This window comes from Protopterus annectens, chromosome 1.part2 (assembly GCF_019279795.1).
Source record: "Protopterus annectens isolate FY-2018-M chromosome 1.part2, PAN1.0, whole genome shotgun sequence".
NCBI classification, from domain to species: Eukaryota; Metazoa; Chordata; order Ceratodontiformes; family Protopteridae; genus Protopterus; species Protopterus annectens.
Window position 1 is genome coordinate 234,861,680 of NC_056727.1, and position 19,751 is coordinate 234,881,430.

Below are 19,751 nucleotides of genomic sequence, written 5' to 3' on the forward strand. Positions count from 1 at the left end.
TAGAGCTAAGGTGCTTGGGAGTTCCAGCCAGAAAAGCTGTTTTACGGCTTGACAGTGGTGGATGCGGTAGGAGGAGTTTGTGGTGAATTTTGCTATTTTGTTGTAGCATAGTGATAGCTTGTTTAAAATCTTGTTTAGATTAATTAGGACAGGAGAAGTATACAATAAGGTAGAGAGAAGATGTTTATGAGCTAGGGTAACTTTATGTGTGCCCAGTTCCCCTTTGTTGCTAATAGGGAATTTATATACATTTGGGTGAGGGATAGGAGAATACTGGGTACAACTTATTCTAACTGTAACAGCAGGGGGTGGTGTATTTAGTGGAATGTAAGGCATGCAATGCATTCTATGTAGGAAAGACCATTTGTCAATTCAGAAAGTGAATATACAGACATCTTTATGACATACAGACACAGGATAAGAGGGCTGCATTATATAAATACACCCTCCAATGACCTAAGGCTAATTTTAGTTTTTTTGTTTTAGAACAAATTCCTCAAGACCATAGGGGTGGTCCATGGGAAACCAGAATAGAATACCAAGAGGTATATTGGCAATTGATTCTTGAAGCCAATAGATCCCTGGGATTGAATGACTTGGTTTCCCTGACACCAGTATTAAAATTGAGGGCAGCTAGACTTTAAAATAAAGTTTTACCTTTGTTTTATTATTTTACGCTTTATTGACTGTGGTCTGAGTATTCTTACATTGTTTTGGGCATTTGGCAGAAGGTGTAGGATATTTGTTTAAGCTTAGGTTATTTACATTTTGTAAGCATAGTTTTTTTTTTTACTTTTTTAATTCATATTTATAGCAGGAATTGTTTTCAGACATTGGTATATAGTGGTGCTGTATTTCAATTCTTTTTGAAACTTTTACACTGTTTTTATTGTGTCATATTTTAGGAACAGTTCATTATTTTAGATTAGTTTTATTTATTTATTATTATACATGTGTCAAAAACACTCTGAAGGGCAATTTTTATTTATTTGCACAGACTGTTGGGATTTTTGCATTTTACAATGCACTCAGATTAGGTCTATCTAGTTAGCATATCTAAATTAGCTGATTAGTTGTTAGTTAATTATGTAAATTTACTTAATGATTTCGCTGTATATACTCCATGTGGCTGTGTTTGTGTGTTTTTTATCTGATGAAGTCCTGAGTTTTACAAGACAAACATGCAGTGAATTGTTAAGCATTAATAAACTTTGTGAGTTTATCCTCCTGGTGCATCTGTGGTTTGTAGTGCCCAATTTTGTTTTGGAGGCCCATAGTAAAGCCAAGTCTGCACAACTTGGATCATGGCAATTCTTTTGTTGTTGTTGTTGTTGGTTAACTAAGATCTATGGATTTCTGAAAATGAAGTATCTGCCTCAATGCCCTGTTTTAATGAGAAAAATTATATTTCAGTCCAAAGTTAATATAATTTAAATCATCACTACTACATCTTCCACTTCCTGTCTGCTGTACTATACTATACTATACCCTCCCAAGTTTCCCTCCCTATGTTTAACACAACCAAACTTCCCTGTGTGTAATACAACCAAACTTCCCAATCTGTGTATAATACAACCAAACCCCAGCCTGTGTGTAATACAACCAAACTTTTCTACCTATGTGTGATAAAATATATTATACAATGTCTGGCCATTAGTATTCCAAAACGTGCATGCTGATTGGCTAGCTCAACCAGCATGCCTGTTGTAAATCCGGCAATATACCAACGGAAAAGATCCGGTCACCCGGACTTTTTTTCTGTTGGTATATTGTCCAAGTTTTAATTTCTTCTATTAAAAAAAAAAAAAAAAAAAAAAAAAAAAAAGAAAGCTGTAGTCCCGACTCCACACATGAGAAAGACAGCCTGAAGAAAATACAAGGAAAATCAGGTATGTTATATAAAATTAAATACACATACCTGATTTGCCTTGTATTTTCTTCAAGCTGTCTTTCTCGTATGTGCAGAGTCGGGACTGCAGCTCTCCTACCCTTAAATTTCCCCAAACTATTTTTTTTAATTAAAAAAAAAAAAAAAAGAAAGAAAAACGGAGCAATGGAGTTCTTCTTTTCTCCGTTGCTTACTTTCCGAAGCACTAATGCACTGGGTATGCATGGGGACGCAAGTCCCATACGCATGTGCAGTACATCAAAAAAAGCAACAGGATCTCTACAAGCCATGGAAGGACAGCATGGAACCATTATACAAGGACATTATTTAAGAAAGGTAAGTATTTTTTTCTTAAATAGTGTCATTGTTTAATAGCAATAACCCATGTCTGGGTGTGGGCAATGCTGGATTTACCCATGGTTGTCTTTGTTTGGTCACGAGGGCAAAGCCCTAGTGACCAAACCACACCTGCCATGGGTAAATCCAGCATTACCCGCACCCAGATGTGGGTTATTGCTATATTAATAAATTCAACTTTCATTTTTTTAATCTTTCTACGTCTGAACAATTCTTGACTTTTTTGTCCATCACAAAAATTTCTGCATGATTATTTTTATGTTTATTATTTGTAAATATTCAATATCTTGATTCTGTACAATTTTTGTCCATGTATAATGATTGTAACTAATGTCATTCATTATGGATTCATGTTATATTTGAAATCTCTCTGGAGCTTTTCTCCCCACTCCTCCACTGAAAAGTTTTTTTCTGCCAGTTGAACCTTCCTGGTAAACAAATTCTAATAAATAAATAAAAATAAAGAAAGAAAGAAGTAAGTAAATAAATAATATTGTCTCTTACAACAAGTTAATCTAACAACTCTTATAAGAGTTGTTAGAAAGAGGTCATTCAGAAAGAAAGAGGTCATCATCTCTCTCTACTCTTCCCTTATTAGACCAGTCTTTGAGTATAATGCCCCATTTGGCATGTACCTCACTAGACACCTGCGATAGCTGGAGAGGCCACAGAAGTACCTCATGAAGAGGATCCCAGGCATTACACACTTGTCCTACATGGACAGACTCAAAATACTTCAGCTATTCTCTGTCTCAAATCGCCTACTTAGAGGTGATCTCTGCTTAACTTACAAAGCCATGTCTGATCCAGCTCTGTTAGAAATGCTACATCTAAAGAAATCACAATCCCTCCGCACCAGATGCTCCAGAGACCTCAACCTCATTACCACAATCAACAGAACATGCTGGAGGGACAGGTTCCTCACCCAGAGACTGCCCATGCTCTGGAACAGACTTCCCATACATGTCAAGCAGAGCATCTCACTGTCCCTCTTCAAGAGAAATCTTGATGAGTGGATGGGTAATAGAACGTTCACCCTGAGAATCACTCCAGTGGCTCTACTTGATAGAGGCACTGGGAACTAACATTGGGCAGCATGATGCCAGGGCACATCTATGGGCTAGGCTTGTAAAGGCATCAGGGCCATTAGCCTAGTACACACCTATGAACCTATGAACCTAAGAGCTAATTTAGTACTCTGTTAATGCCTGAAGACTGAAATAAATGGCCTGAGGAGGTTATAAAACATTAAATATGGCATGAGGTACTGAAACTACTTTTCAATTATCTTACTTAGAAATACCAACTTAGGAATGGCATTGAATACAAATCATTAGGGAAACTGCTAAAAAAACCTTACTAACACCTATAGATATACATGTTTTCCAGATATAAGTTATGTAGTTATTCATATCTCGTACTCCTTTTTTCTTGCCACTGTATATTAAAATAGTGCACACCACTTTTTTTTATTTTTGAATCTTACTCCTCATTTCTTACTACTTGTTTTTATTTTTACTCTACCTGCCCTATTTCAGCTTAACTACTGTTGCCATCTTACTGCTGTTTTTACAATGGCATCGGCATTAACTGCTTTTTTCCCATTTTGTACATAGAATCAGGGATCACATCGACAATGACCATCACTTAGATAGATGGGTGGCTTGCCATGTCTGATGTAAAATTTACTCCTTATGTAATTTTATTAATTCAGTGAAGCAAACAGCCACACATTCTTCACAACTGCTCTGTAATAGGATCGCCATAAAAATCATCCCAAAAAAGTAATCACAAATGTAAACTAATGGGTTATACTTGTGATTAAAAAAGTGAAACTAAAAGCAATTCCGGCCCCAGAACCCCCAAAAATTAAATATACAGGGGGAACGGCAAAACCCCTTGAATTATGTAATGGTCGATATAATGAACTTTGACCATTACATAATAAAACAAATTGAACCAGCAAATAAAAACCTTTCCACAAAGGATGGAGCCAAAAAATGGTGTAAAATAAGCATTTTCATTCTTTATTGAATAGAAGTTCTTCAGATTACACACAGTAAAAAGCCACATTCTCTTAAAATGTGAACAAACCAATCACAATGTTTGATGCAACGAAAGCTGAATATTTAAAAGAACAGAACCTCAAATTCAGCATACATTCATTAAAATATATTAAATAGTTAACAGTTTCCTTGATAAAAAGTAACAATCTCAACAATAAATACTTAAGAAAAAATAATGTTACCACATTGCTCGCTGTTGAAATAAAACTGTAACAAAATAACACAGTGCAGCATTCAAAGTTTATCTGCTCTAATATGCAATAAGCTAGACAGAGAAATCCTGTCATTTAAACCAGGGGCTTGTGTTGCCTTTAATAATACCTGCCAATAAACTTCACTGGTCTCCAAAAAGGTTGACCAGTTACCTCCTTGTGGGTTAAAATGAACTTTCTCCAACACAAAAAAAATAAATTTGTTAAAACTAGTGCACATACCAGCATGTTTCGCTAAGGCATTAGAAATGTTCTTAGTTTTAATAGCATAACAATGCTGATATATCCTGGATTTCAAGCTTTTCTCAGTTTTTATGACATAAAAGGCTGGGCAGGATAAGCATGTTGCCAAGTACACCACACCATTAGACCGACAGTCATAGGAGCCTTTTCTACTAATTATTTTAGGATAATTTTCCACCACAATATTGGAAGTATCATTGATAAACCGACACTGTTTACAGGACCCACACTTTTTCATACCTTTTACACATGATTGTATAAAGGGGTTTGTGCTTGTGGCATTCAAGTAGATGCTTGATACTTCTGCCCTTTTTATACACAGTTTTTGGGAATTCTTCAATTTTTTTCAATTAACCCAAACACACAGAAAACATGGGCTCAGTTGTTATCAAGGATGGTCCCATTGTTATGGTGATTGAGACAATACCATGGTGTTAAAATACTTATCATCTGACCCCTTATTCTTGTAAGGTAATTCTGAACCGCACAGTAGTAGCCCATAGTGGTATGTCTGTGTTCCCATATAAAGGTAATCAGTTTGCCTATCATAGTAACAGGGTATTATTCCCTGTCAAGGAATATTTTCTTGAGCTGTGTCAGCTCACTATGGAAGACACAGTCATCCATAATGAGCATAGATAGATGAATCATTTGCCCTTTAACAAGATTTTTCTTTTGCCAATAAGGGTGGAAGCTGCTAAAATACAAGTGGCTGTTAGAGTATGCAGGTTTCCTACATATAGTGAACTCATATGCATACTTACTCCAAGGTTTATATACTTTAACATCCAAAAAATTACATGGGTCGACTTCAACTTAGTGGATGAATGATCAAAAAGTGGTGGTGGAGTTAATATATTCAAGAAATGAACTAATAGATTCAAAACTACCTTTCCACAAAATTAGAATGTCATCCAGCTAGCTGAAATATTTAATAATATGGTCTTTAAACTGAGAAAGAAATATGTAGCTCCTTTCCCACCACAAAAGTATAATATTGGCAAAATTTAGTGCAGCAGAAGCCCCCATTGCTACACCCCTTATCTGTTTAAAGATTTCATCATCAGACAGAACAAAATTATTTTTAAGTACCAATTCCATAAGTGAGGGTATAACCTGTATCAATTAATAGTCCAGGGAAGTACCCATGGTCAGGGCTTCTAAAAATATGTTTAACCCTCCTTCATGTGGAATTACTAAGAATAAATCTTTAAAATCAATGCATAAAAAAATCCTCAAAAAATTCACACTTAGACAATTCTTCCAAGAAATCCCATGAATCAACTAAAACATGTAGTTTGTCGCAAAAAAAGCCCTTAAGTTTATGGTCCACAAATTTGGCTAGAGGTTCTGTCTTCAACCCCCTAGTAGCCACTATGGGTCTAATAAGGGTCAACCAAAGTTTTGTGGTCCTTAGGGATACCTAAAATAGATGATATGTAGGGCTTTTTAACTTGAAGATAATTCATTTCCTCAGAGGGACAAGAAAACTCCAAAAACAGGTAATTTAAAGCAAAATCAATTCTATCATATACTATGTTTAACTCATTACGAGAACTAGAGGGAAAAAAATGTTCCATCATGCAAATAGTTCATCATTTTACCAGCACAAGTTAAATAGTCCATAATCAGCCCCCCCCCCCCAACTTATCTGGTTTCATTATACACAGATTTTTGTTGTTCTTAAGTTCTTGTAACAAGTTGTCCTCCTCTTTGGTTAGATCATACTTAAAACATCTGTTAATCACATGGAACCTAGCCCTCAATTCCAATTCCCAATGTTTTTCAAATAGGGCAACTAGTGGTAGGATGGTTGGGTTAAACGTGCTTTTCCTTTTCAAGTCAGGAGCCTTGTCTAAATCAATACCATTGTCCAACGACAAGCTTAGATTGAGTTTTCTGGTGAACAAGGATGAGGCAAGAAATGAATTTGGACTTGGGAACTGTTCCATTCACTGACCAAGGTAGTGTTCTTTGTACTATAATGGTTTTAAAAGTTTCAATTATAGTGACATTCAAATTACTGACCAGTATGGAGAGTTGTTCTCTAAAGGATTTACTTTTATTCCTACAAGTAATTTTAATCTGGTGGACAAATTCATTTCTTGCCTCATGCTTTTTGTTTTCTGCCTCTGGAGGGGTTCCCACAATGGGAAATCAAATTGGTACTCCTGCCTCTCTGTACAGCCATCTTCCTCGAAGGGGTTCTGCCAGGCCTCATTGAAGGAAAATCCTCTTGGGACTGTTCCAGTACCTCAGCTTCATCAAATGATTCCATATTGGACCCTGTATCCTTTACCGTGGGTTTCCTTCCAACCTCGTTACCAGCAAATTTACTGCGAGGGATAGGATATGGCTTTCTGTTGTCATATTTAATAAAGAATGAACGTCCTTATTTTTACAACAGGTTTTTGGCTCTGTCCTTTGTGGAAAGGTATTTTCAGTGTTTTTACTTGGTTTACTTTGTTTATTAGTGGTGGTTTCAGCACATGATAAAATGCTTGCAGTGATAAGTCGTATAACCCTTATCTAGCTAAACAAACCAGAAAGACCTTTGCAAACACAGAAAGACCTTTGCAAAAAATGCAATTAATTGAAACTTTGGGAAATGTAAGGGAAGTATAATTAATTCATACTATAACCATTCAGAATATTTTGTGCTGTTGCTGCAGGTATACCTTAACCCTCACTCCACAGACACTCTACTGTAATAACAGTGAAGCAACAACCATATGCACCCTATATAAAATAAAAAATACAATAACAAACATAGTGCCACTTTAGCTATTTTGTCCCAGGAGCAGACCTCTGTGCATGGATATCATATCTGAATAATCAAATTGATTTACCTTGAAGATGATGCAAAATTCAATTGTATTATAACAGTTATAAGATACACTAAAATATTTAGGTCTGTATACCTGCAGTAGTATGAGGTGTAAAGAGCAAGCTGACATTAAAGAGACTTATCCAGTTATAATGCATGCCGTTAGATATAGAGTGGTATTGGTAGCTGCACAAAATTCACTTTATATTCACTATTTTGAAAAAATATTGTGGGCATGGGTAAAGTACTGAACCTCAAACAATAACCACCCTTCTGACCAGCAACAAAAACAGGGAAACATTGAACAGCATCTCTGAGATGCCCTCAGTGTCCCTCTAATCCCAGTAGAAGCAACTGTACATGCCAGATAGATAAGATTTATTGTTTAGTAATTCCATTCCATTCTCTTGTTTGTGAAATCCTTCACTTGACTTTGAATATTACCATGGAAGATTAGATGTACATTATGCTCCTGTGTGACTTTGGACTTAAATAATTACATATCTCACTGATGTAACCTCTGTTGAACAGGTTTCGAAGAATACATATCTCACTGATGTTAATGTTTGCTGAACTGTCTGAGAAGGACAAATATCTCACAGAGGTAACCTCTGTTGAACAGTCTGAGAGGGGTATGTATCTCACTGATGTAACCTCTGTTGAACAGACTGAGAGGGGTATGTATCTCACTGATGTAACCTCTGTTGAACAGTCTGAGAGGGGTATGTATCTCACTGATGTAACCTCTGTTGAACAGTCTGAGAGGGGTATGTATCTCACTGATGTAACCTCTGTTAAACAGGTTTCGAAGAATACATATCTCACTGATGTTAATGTTTGCTGAACTGTCTGAGAAGGACAAATATCTCACAGAGGTAACCTCTGTTGAGCAGTCTGAGAGGGGTATGTATCTCACTGATGTAACCTCTGTTGAACAGTCTGAGAGGGGTATGTATCTCACTGATGTAACCTCTGTTGAACAGACTGAGAGGGGCATGTATCTCACTGATGTAAACTCTGTTGATCAGTTTAGGAACGTCTATGACTTTTTGTTAATGCTACATAAAGCTTGAATTCTAGAACTTGAGTGGAGAGCTCAGTGGTAAGGATACTAACGTTGTCAAGTAACTCAAGCCATGCAACTGACATCACTGACATTGATGTAAGGCTCCCTTCTGGAATGTTAGCACTTGTAACGTTGAGGGCTGACATGCTGAAAAACACAATCCCAAAAATGCAGATGAGTGAATATAGAAAATTGCTGTTCTCTTTTAAACTTCTTTTATTTGCGGGAGGACAAGCCCCCATGCACACCTGATGAAGGTTGTATCCCCTTCACATCCCTTAAACTTACATAAACTCACTCAAAAATTGCCATACCTCAGAGAAAAGAGAATATTCCTAGATATGGTCATCTTAGACTTAATATATGTAAGTCCCTTTTTTTTAGCATTCTGGAACTTGCTAAAGTAGGTCCCAACATTTCAAATGTTTACTTTGATGTACCAGTGTCAGGGAATAAAAGTTCATAGGTGTGAATCACTTGGGAGTGGAAATAAGAAGGAAATGAGAAAAAAAAACATTACACAGAAAAGAACCTGCAAACTGCCCATCTTAGACTCTAAATCTGTACAAATTACTAGATGAAATCTATATTTATACCACACAAAATGCTATATTTGCCCCCAAAACTATAGTAATGAGGGGTATGGTGCACTTCATAGGCACAGTTCTGAGTCGTTGTACTCTGGATATCCTTTGTTACATTATTCACGGGTTACCCCATCCTACCATGTTCCTGGCTGTGCTATAACAAATATTGGTCCTGCCATGCCTCTGGTCTTTTACCATAGATCTCAACCATTATGTTTTTTGATCATTTATCCTAAAGAAAACCACAGCTTTAATTTATTTTGGCTGTCAAAATATTTCTCATCACCCAGGTTATTATGTCTTTGCATGTTCTGTTATTTAACTGCTCAGAACAGAATGTTAGAATGCCGTATAAGACTGAAAAGATTTAAATTTCTGTTTCTGCTGGAAGTATTGTTATATAAACCTGAGTAAATTATACCGCTGTTTGTGATTAAATACCGATTAACTATAAACAAACTAGACAGCTAACAATCAACTTTATTTAGCATATTTCTTTAAGGTAGTTAACTTTATAAAATGCACATTGTGGCCTGTTATACTAATGCATTTTACTGTTACATGGGGAAACAGAAAATTAGAACTTTGCAAACAAGACTTAATGGTTAAAAGTACATATCTTTGTTCCTCTTACGTTAAATGCTGTCTTCCTGGAGATCTATTTTGGATAATTTTCTGACAGAAGAAAACAATTATATGAATTTTGTGGTTTGTTTAGAGTAATGCTGTATTCTGTAGAAGGAAAATACAGCGATCCAAATAAAATTTATTTCAGGATGAGAAAGGGACAAGAAATTATAATTTTCACATCACCTTTAGACCTTTAACCATTTCTTAAGGAATTCAAATGAATTGTTCTGGTATTTATGATGTGGATCGAGACACAAATTAAGAATTTGAGTGTTTTCAATTATGGTGTCTGACTGAAAACACTGATAGTTACAGCTTCTGTAGTTAAACTAATGTGTAATAATTGTCTCAGTTTTAAAAATACTTCACCTGGTTTGCATTTGGTTTCAGATGCTTCAGTGATATGAGCAAGGGAGCTTCTTTGTTCGAACTCAAGAATTGTTGCTGCCAACCTGTCAAAATAACCAAGCAGTATTGTATATTAAATAGCAATTAGACCTACATTACTGCCCTCCAAAGGCAACAGAACAAAAAATATAACTCAGAAATATTAAGTTGATCATATGTTGAAGTTTATTATTTACGTATTTTATCTCCCAAGCAGTTTACAATTCAATAAATTACAGTTAAAATAACACAATATTGGAATGAATACAACAAGCAGTGATGATAATGTTAGCTAGCCTTAAATATACAGAAATGTAAAATGGAAAGCCAAAACATATTCTGTGTCTAGGATTGAGGCATAACCTACTGAGCAAACAGTGTTTCTGGAAGTTCCTAAATGAGCACTCAGAATCACTCAAATGTATCTGAGAAAGTAATAAGTTGTAAGTTATACAAGGGGGTTAGATAGGCAAAAGCTTGCCTAAGAGAGATCTGGAAGTTTTAAGTGACACCCTGGCAACCACTAGCAGTCCTTCCATAGAACAGTGGAGTTAGGGAGGGTGTGGGTTCCTGTCCCATGTAGCACACCAAAGTACAGGGCACCAGTAGCTCCTAAAGTTAGGCAGAAAAGTAGGCAGAACCCTGTTCCTAAAGGGCTTCATTAGTCAGATTCAGGATCTTGGAGATGGAGTTTGCCACACGGTACCACTATTATGACTCATACAGAACTGTGGTAGTATGCCTAAAGAGAGATAATCTGCCTAATACTACCCTGGCTTTTGTGTTTTAGTGCTCTAACAGACAGATGAGTTCAAAATCCAAGAGGCCCAATTACAGAGTATTACAGCAGTTAATGCAAGACTTAATACATGAATAAGTAACACGATTATTCCAGGGGATTAGATGTTTTCATCACAGGATATTTCTGAGATTAAATTATGATTACTTCACTACCACAGATACTTGTTCCAGGAGTGTCAGCATTTTATGAAGTGCATATTAAAGAGCTGCACCACTTGACACATAAAGTATCAGCAAAGAGGGTAAGGAGGCAGTGGTGAAGGTGTTACCAAAAAGCACACTGACATAGCCTCAGTGCCTAACTTCAAAAGACTATGTGCCATCCATATCAGAAAAGAATCCCAACAGTCCTCAAAGATAACATTTGCTCCTAACAAAAGGAGAAGTATTTTGAATATCAGCATGCAGCAGTTGTACAACATTCTGAAAATGGATGGCACTTAGTGTTTTGATGCTAAACAGCAAATCATGCAAAGACTGAAGCTATGACTATGTCAGTAAAAGCTTTGGTAATACCATCATCACTGGTAATGTACCTTCCTCACTCTTCTCCCTAATGGGTAAATCCTGTCTAATGAATCTTGTAAACTTTTTCAAAAGGGTTACTTGGGCTGTTGACTGTGGGCAATTTGTCCATACAGTGTACCCTGACCTTACCAAGGCATTCGATACCAAATATAAATATAATAAACAAATTGAATGAAATTGAAACTGACTGGGATGTGGCTAGGTTTAGAGCCAATTAGCTTAGAGATAATACTCACAGTGTGAGATTGGGGAGAGGATCCTCTGAGAATATGAAGGTGACCAATGGGATCATTTTTGGGAACTTTGCTGCTTGGTATCTACTTCTCCAATCTTGCACAAACACAACAGCCAAAAATGTATAAAACAAGCAATGAAAAAGAAGAACATGGAAGAAAGAGCAGTTGAGAGAATGAACCGAGTTTATATATATATATATATATATATATATATATATATATATATATATATATATATATATATATATATATATATATATATATATACATACATATACACACACAGACATATATATATATATATGTGTGTGTGTGTGTGTGTGTGTGTGTGTGTGTGTGTGTGTGTGTGTGTGTGTGTGTGTGTGTGTGTGTGTGTGTGAGTGTGTGTGTGTGTGTGTGTGTGTGTGTGTGTGTGTGTGTGTGTGTGTGTGTGTGTGTGTGTGTGTGTGTGTGTATACAGCAGTAGTATTATAAAATGTGACTGTCTGTCTCTGTTTCCATAAGTAAATCTGATGGTTTAGCCATGTCATTGGTTTAAACTCCAGGAAGATAATTCATAGAAGTCATAGGAGAATGGACATGTGATGAGTTTGAGAAAAACCTTTAATTGTTGACATGCCTCATCCAGTGATGACCGTGACCAAGCAGAAGAGACAGAAAACTCTAAGGGAGGGCAAGATAGGAATCCAGGAAAAATGGACGTCAGGGACAGAAAGGAGAACAGATAACAATATCATAGCTGCCAAGACTCTTGTTTATAGTAGAAGAAATCATAGTTTGACTGAGAAGTGAGAAAGAGAGGGAGACACTAACCTTATACCTTGTCAGACAGAAAAATGACATATAATATAATATCATATAAGAAAGTCCTTTATGGATTTCAAGATGGCAGTAATAATGTGAGTAGCTAAAAACAGAGCTCTTGGCTGAGAACAGTTCGAAACAAGGAAAGCTGGCAAATTCCTGTAAAATTTTAACATAAATTTATGTATTTGACACAGAGAAGGTCAACAAAGAAAAGAAAAAGTGAAGTAAAAGAGCGAACAACTGTAAAAACTCTGAAGGCGAACAAAAGAAGTGTGATGGAGCAGAGGCAGGAAGGCAGATGTTAATGGCAGCTGAAGGAAAACAACTTTTCAGCAACCCTAGAGAGAAAGATAATCCAAATGTACCCTGAAATTTTCAGAAATAAGTGGTTCCCTGTTGGGATATATACAGGCAAATAACAGAAATCTTGAGGAAATATGAAGTGTTAACAAGACATTCAGAAGAAATTCCTGGTATGCAAGCTGCTGAAAAGGAAGTTGTTTGTCTTTTTCGACTTTTCCTGGTTAGGGGTCACCACAGTGGATCTCCAGTCTGCTAACGATTGGCAGTAGATTTTTTTATGGTGCTGAGTTGCCAGCCTGACGCCCAACCTTCAGCGAAGGCACGTTTATTCACGCATGTCTTCGGAGGCCATTTGACCGCAGGGAGGACATGCAGACTCCACACAGAAGGTACTCCAGCCGTGAATCGAACAGTGAAAGAAGAAAAATGTGGAACAGCATGGCACAGAAACTGACAAAACTTGAGGAGAGGTCACACAGAGACAACTTAAGGTTTACAGTGGCACCACAATAAACTGAAGGGAAGGATTGTAAAGACTTTTGAGAAAATGCCTTAACACATTAAATGGAGTTGCTGTTGCTGCTATTAAAATAGAAAGAGAACACTGAGTAAATGTTTCTAATTTGAGACCCAGAAAGCTGCTAAGACCTATATTGATTAACCTGCAAACACATCAGCTAAAGGAGAGAGTTATCTCTATTTTGTAATAGAAGGGTAAAATCTTTAAGAGTGGAGATACAATGATTTACATGGATAATGACTTTTCATTACAAATGCAAACTAACTGAAATTATTTTCTCCCTTTATAACACTTTGCAGAGAAATGAAACTTTCAAATTATTGTATCCAGCATTACTTCAACTATTCTACCACATGGATTAAAAACCTACATAGACCCTCATCAGGTGAACTGGCAAAGAGGAAAGAAGACACAGAGGCAGCAGAAGATGGTGAGAGAACAAGAAACCAGTTAACAGGGGAAGAAAAGCAAACTATGGACATTTCAAGGTAGAAACTTCCCAAAACCGTTTATTATTTTCTAAATTAAAGAAGATGAATCTGTTTTCTAAAGAGAGGAAGATTCTATAAAAACAATTAACTGTGGATATGGAATGAGGGTATTATGTAAAAAAAGGATAAATGCTTACATAGGAAAAGATATAATATAATCAAAATGTGAGTTGCATTCTGAACAATATTTTACATTCTTTGGTCACCTTCAGAAGCAGATTTGTTTTAAAGTTAATTTCATTTCCCATTATATTTCTTGTGTTAAAGTTACAAGTAATCTTGCAAAAATTAAGATTACAGGATATTTTTGATTATTATAGTTTCACTATTTACTCAGTTTTTCCTCTATAACCACTCCCACAACATAATGTTATAGTAGGTATTGGGTAATCGTTTGAATGCACCTGCAAAGTGTTATGGGTAAGCAGAGACAACATAGCTTTTTAGAGGAGCAGCTTCTCATTAACATTGTGATTACACACATACATTATTACATGTGATAATTTTCAATGCGAAGTGTTCTACGTGTGACAACTAGTTGATAACTTATCTTTCTAGGAAATAAAAAAAATACTGTTGCTGCATTTAGCATGGAAATATAATGGTTTATTCATTAATTTAGGTAGTGAAACATTGTAGGTTCAGTCCTTCATGATGTCATCGCAGGTATTTTTATCTCTGAGAGAAAATTAAGGGGCTGTCATTATTAGCAACATACAATACAATACAAAAACAAAAAAGTATTTTGCATCAAAACTATACAGTTTGGTAATGTGTATGGTGAGGAATTAATATCTGACTCCAAAAGTTTAGATATACTTGCTTCTAAACATGATCAATATTTACTTTAAAAACATTAAAGTACTGCTTAATTAATATAAATGTGATTATATTAAGTATCATATCTAAATTTTTACATAAATCTGAATTTTTTTTGGTAACCCTCTCTCATTGTTACTGGCCCAGCTCCCAATTACAGCACATCCACATCACATCTATCAGATAATCTCCTACCACTGGACTTACTCCGGTATTGCTGGGGCCAGTCTTGGATCCTAAGGGCCTCCTGGGGGCTTAGCCATCTCTGCATCTGTTTGGAGGGATTTCCTGTATGCCCCACCTACTCCCCCTCTTTCATGACTATGTGGTTATATCCAAGGGGCAGACATGCAGTGTGGACTCTTTCAAATATCACACCTTCTCCAGGTACACTCCACCTTCTATTTGGACCATGCCTCCTGCCAGTAATGTCTGCAGTCTCCATCAGGGATTGTCACAGGAAATGCCTATGTCATGGCACACACATCCATTCCTGCCACTCTGTAATTCATGCCAGCTGCTATTGTACCTGGATCACCTGGGTCATAGTCAAAGTTTTATCCCTCTATGCCAATGGAGTGGCTATAGATATGAAAGTTGATATCTAACTGAAGAGGGCAAGGTTTATACTATATGCTATCTGATGGAAGGGAAGTCCCTGTTCTCAAGCAGCAAGCTGTGTTATGCTGCTTTTAATAAAGGTACTACGACACTGGAAGGAGAGAGGTGGAAAAATAAGGAATTGAATGATGAATGAAAACAGAAACTAATATATTATTGGATGTGAACCAGTAGGTAATATTGTATGAAGTTAGTATTAGTAATGCATGCACAAGGTCTAAGAATGCATACAACATTAATGAAACAAATATGTTGACTGAAAGTAGGCTAGATAGCAATGTTCACAAAAATAATGTGCTGAAACACTGACTGAGGGAACTTTGTTAAATGCAGTGAGATATACATATGGGAAAGGCTATTTAGTGTAATTAAAATGTGAAAGATGCATACTGAAGATATTTTAAAACCACTGACAACAGTAATTTTCAGTAAAAAGATAAGTACTTTATTTTAATTTTAAATGTTATTTTGTTAAGGTCACGTTTGTTGTTAGGTTTCAGGAGGAAGACTCTCAGTCAGAAGGCTGCCTCCAGTGCTGATGGAATGTGATTTACCTTCCTTGTAAGCTGTGCTTCAGTGCAAGAGATAGATTCACTATATCTGGATAGCTAAGTTTGACCTTTTAAAGTCCCTACAGCTTTTGGAATCGCTAATGAAAGGTAAATGAAATATGCTTAAATGTTTAATGATTGCAGGGATGAACAGTCTTTAGAAATGAATATAAAAGAAAACTGATAGCCTGGCTATCTAGCAACATAGGAATAGAGAAGCAGATTCAGAAATACTGTTGGGGGTAGTGGAAATTAAAAGACCTGCAATTTATAATACATTTTCTCGAGTAAAATATATACTCGTGTCTTTAAAAACAGCAGTATCAGCACTACTACCTTGTGAAAATAAGTATATAGTTAATATGCTGTTTATTTCTTGGGTAATAAGGGAATTTATAAGAGACCAGGTTCATTTGGGACAGTGTTACATAAAAGTAAATAAACTGACACAAACAGTGATAAAGACTATGAAGGGCCAGTACATAAGATAAAGTCAAAGAATATACATTGAAAAGAATAAAATATAATCTTTACTATGGCACAGTTTGACTTATTGGTTTGGAATATTAATGGATTAATTGACAGCAAATAACAAGATAAGATATTTGCAATAGTAATGCACAGATAATGTTAACAATAAATGCATCTAAACCATAAAGAACATGAAAGCATTCAAAAAAATGTGTAGGAATAAAGACTGAGGAAGAAATTAAGAACAGGCAGGTAAGATTTATTGTGGTGGGAGGCTGTTGACAAGGTGTAAGAATTACACTGGATGTACAATATATTTTGTGGAAAGCAGTCAGACAAGATATAAAGAATATTATGGGAGAAGTTACTGACTTTCACCAAGGATGTATGGTGACAGCATGAGATTGGAACGCTATAGGAAATAAGGAAGATGTGTTTTGAGGGCCAGGATATCATGGAATACTGGCTGAAGACAGATACTTAAAGAAATATATGTAGACATTTGGGCTTATTGGTGTAATGAAAATAAGTGAGAATGAAGTGGAATATATGCATTTTTTAGTGAAATGTGGTTATTGGTCAGGATTAGCTAGAAGTTACACATCTAAGCAATACTATAACATGGTTGAAATTATGAAAGCACATCTGGTGGTAGTGCCAAAATCTTCTGGGATAAACAATGGCATTTTAAGCATGTCTTCTGAAAAAGAAGCTAGTTAATGATTGGGTAGATTAAACCTTAACTGAGATGTTATTAGATTTAAACTAAAGCAGTAACGAGCTTTCAGTAACTTGATATAATTGTAAAATAGAGATTAGAAATGGGGTCACAATGTAAGCAAATAAGATATGGAATTATAGTCACACTCTTTATCTAGATAACTTAAAAAGGTAAGGGATTTATAGAGGTAAAAAAGAATATATGGAAAACAACAGGTAGAGGAGCACTTGTAAGATGCTAGCATGTCTATACAAGAGTACTTAGAAAATATTAATTAACATAGAGCAATTGTTTGACAACAGCTATTTTTGACAATAATCTGAGAGCAATAAAATTATTGGCTCAACTTTTGAAGCAACAAAAAGATTGAAAGGATGATAAGAAAAATCAGGAATTATGAGAATGGTAGGATAGAAGTAACCCCAGGAAAAATATGACTGTAATGGTAAATTGCTACAGTATGCTATATAGATAATATACAGAAGTTAAAAATAACACATAAATATTTCAGACCGCTACAACTTCCTCAGAAGTAGAAAGAGGGTATTAACATAAAAAATAAAAGGAACTGAAATTAAAGAAATAACGAGAAACCAGAATAAAAGGAATCCTCTGGTGGTGATAGAATTTCAATGCGAATGTATAAAAAGACGGTGTAGGTGATAATAAAAGGATTGCATGTACTTTTTAACAATTTTCCTTTCTGGGTAGAGATGTGCCCTTTACATGGAAAGAAGCAATAGTAGCAATTATGCCACAGGAGGGAAAGGTCTTTTTGATCCAGAGTCATTTAGACCCATTTGATTCTGAATCATGACTACAACTTATTTTATGATTTTGGCAAAAAGAATGGCAAAAATATTTCTGAGAATAACAGGCATGGATTGGTGTGAGTTTATAGAAGTTAGGCAAATGTCTGACAATATCAACAGAACCCTTAAGACTCAGAAGGAGCCAGGGTGAAGTACAGTGGTAATTCAGTTAGACTTAAAAGAGGAGCTAGGCAAGGATGTCCGCATTCACCTTTACTCTTTACTATATAATTAGAGGGCATAAGACAATAAAGTAGAACTGGCTATAAATGCAGAAATACTAATGAGAAAATAGCCCCTTTTTGCAGATGACTTAATATTATATCTTACTAATTGGGAACATAGTGCGAGCCGCGGTGGTGGTGCTGCGGTAGCGTTATTGCCTCACAGTAAGACGTTGTCCTGTTCGATTCTCAACTAGAGCGTCTTCTGTGTGGAGACATACGTGAATGGGCGTACCTTCGTTGAAGGTTGTGGGTCAGGGCCGGCAACTCGGCACGTAAAAATCTACTGCCAATCATTAGCAGACCGGAGTTCTGCTGTGGCGACCCCTAACCAGGAAAAGCCAAAAGACACAACAACAACAACAACTAATTGGGAACATAGTATAACAACTGTATTTAATAAACTGAAATAATGTAATAGTATAGCAGGATATCAAGTAAATGAACCAAAACCAAATACTATAGCATTGAATTATGTCCTAGCTCATGAGCTAGTACATAGATTCTATTTTTTGAGGGGTCATAACAAGATGATATACTTGGGAATTTCATTGAAATGGGATAATTGTCAAACAAGAAAAAATGTAAGTTGAAATTAATTAAAAGATTATAAGTAAAGAAAAGACTATGAAAATTGTTATTTAAGGACACTGACAATTAAGATGATTTTGGTCCTGCTGTTTATACAGTTAGGTCAGGTTTATAAGTATCAACCCAGACATAATATATAAAAGAGTATGTAAAAGGAAATTAAGAAGTTTCTTTGGGATAACAAATGAAATAGTGAGTAGTGGGAAAAACTGATAATGTTAAAGGAACAGGGTGATTTGGGACTTCTATATTTGGAGATATACTATAAGGCCACACATCTTAGATTTAAAAAAAAAAAATTCACAATCTAGAATATATCTAGAAACTGAAATGCGTGAAGGGCATTTTGCCTAACAAGGTAATGATAGGATCACTTGTGGACACTTGTGCAGATCTAGGAAAGGAATGCAAAGAACATCATGCATAGCTTTATATATATATATATATATATATATATATATATATATATATATATATGTATATATATAAAACTATTAAGTACGGGCCGGATTCACGAAGGCTTGCACGGAGTCTAAGAGTAGTGTAAGACTCCATGCAGCCTTCGCGATCCAGGAACAGCCCAAAGTCCATGTAAGAGACAAGCTAAAACGGCTCTTACACGGAGTGGGTGTGGATAAGCTAATCACCTCACTTGCAGCCGAATAGCATGCAAATGAGGATGATTAGCGATCCAGGAAGCCCAAAACAGCCTGTGTAAGAGCCGTTTTAGCTGCAGAAATGTACTCAGTTGACAACTGAGTACGTTTCTGCAAAAACCGCAATGGAGCCATGTCAGCTCCAAATAAAGGGTGCATATGTGTCAGGCAGCATGCCAATGGCCAAATATGTGGCCATTGGCAAGGTAACCTGATGCAAATATCTTAAAAATATAATTTTTTTTTTCCGGTGATCGCCGATGTTTAAACCCATCGCAGCCCCGCGCAAATGGGCTGCGCTGTATAACACATAAAAACGAAGGTTATAAACCCACA